Source organism: Puccinia triticina, chromosome 12A (assembly GCF_026914185.1).
Source record: "Puccinia triticina chromosome 12A, complete sequence".
In the NCBI taxonomy this organism is placed as follows: Eukaryota; Fungi; Basidiomycota; class Pucciniomycetes; order Pucciniales; family Pucciniaceae; genus Puccinia; species Puccinia triticina.
Window position 1 is genome coordinate 996,408 of NC_070569.1, and position 1,754 is coordinate 998,161.

Genomic DNA, 1,754 nt, shown 5'->3' on the forward strand with positions numbered 1-1,754 from the left:
ATAAATGGGGAATCAGAGATAGAGGTGATACTGCTGAGGAAGTCTACATTACCTTCAAGTCCATCCCCAAGATCCGAAGAATCAATGACAAAGACCTGAGTCAACCCTAGCGTGAAGCGGTGCCTGTTTTTGACACTTCCAGAGGCGCTCCACGTTTGCCGGTCCAACCATGGTAAACCAAAAATTGCATCAACCAATCCAAGTCAAGTGATACCAAAAGTGCTATTGAATTGCACCGGCTGATTGTTGATTGCGGAAAGTGTGATTTTCCCTGCCCAGTCGTGGGTCACCGTACCCCCCACACCCGGTTGTCCATCGAAACCCACACACTGAATGGCGGTCTTGCGCTTTCAAGAGGGAAGTCAATGCTCCTGAATAAACCAATCACTGATGAAATTTGCCATTGATCCCGTATCTACCAATACTGAGGTGATGACCGAATTTGTTGCTGAAGTCCAAAAGGAGACCAGGACCAAAATCCTGCCAGCTTTTGAGAGATCCAATCAAACCTGCACCGTTGCTACCGGAATAACCTCACTTTCCTCCTTGGGTTCATTGTAACCAACCGGATCAGCCGAGTTCGCCAGCGCTGACGGAGTGATTGGGGATGAGAATACCGGGGTGGTATTTGCTGGAGCCGGAATGACCGTCTCGGACCAGTGCCAACTGGGATGCTGAGGAATTTGCGGTGGGCTTGGCGGACCTTCAGGATAAAGAGGGAGACGTCAAACACTGCTCTCCCCTGGCGGCCGTATACCAAACAAGATTTCCGCAACTTGTCGAGGAACCGCGTTTTGATATTGCTCCACAAACTTCTTCCGTGCAGCTCCCGTGACCCCCATATTAGGACAGTTGTACGCGTTGATGTGGTCCGGTGGGCTGGTCCTTTGTAGGCATCAAAAGCAAACCTGCTGAGCCATGCAAACCGTCCAAAATAATGCCTCGAACTTTTGCTCCGGAGTTCTGGCGGCTTGAAAGGTGGAAGCCGCGTCAATGTCCATGGTGTCTGGGGATTTGACTGGAACTGAGGTGTTTGGGTGCTGATAAAAAAGAGTGGGCGGATGATGAATTGGATACAAGGAGGACTGGGAGTGTTTTCCTTTCTTCTACTCCTGCTTACGCCGTAACAGACTTTCCAGCTGTACCGCCGCACTGAGCGCCAAGCTCATCTTTGTGGCTAGATTTGGCGTGGTCAACCAAGCCTCCGACATTGCCTGATCTACGATATCGCCGTTCAACCCCTCCACATATTAATCGATCATTGCCCGTTCTGAATCGACCACCAGATGACATAGGGACTGATAGTGCGTGTTGTATTCCGCAATGGTCCGTCCTCCTTGAACACATTCCTCCAAAGCCCTCTTTGCCGTCTCCGCCGCAAATTTGTCCCCAAAGGACGCCACCAAGCCTTTCTCGAAATCCTTGACCGTCTTCAACATCGGGTGGAGGAAGGGGAGTTGATCCAAATTGGCGTAGGGATCTAGAACATTCTGTGCCCTAGCATTGGTGGAAATGAGCAAATTGTACGAGTTCTTGGCGGGGCTGGGGTTCCGAGAAGGATCCCTTGGTCTATAACCAAAATGCCGGGAGATCCAAAAAATCATCCAAGCCTGAGAGGAGAAGAAAGCCTCCCAAGGGTAAAGAAAATCACGGATCAGCTGGAGAAACCGGCCCAAATGTTTAGGATCACCTGAAAACCACAGATCCGCGATCTTTGGGGGTTCCAGATATACTTGTTGGTGCCCCTGACCATC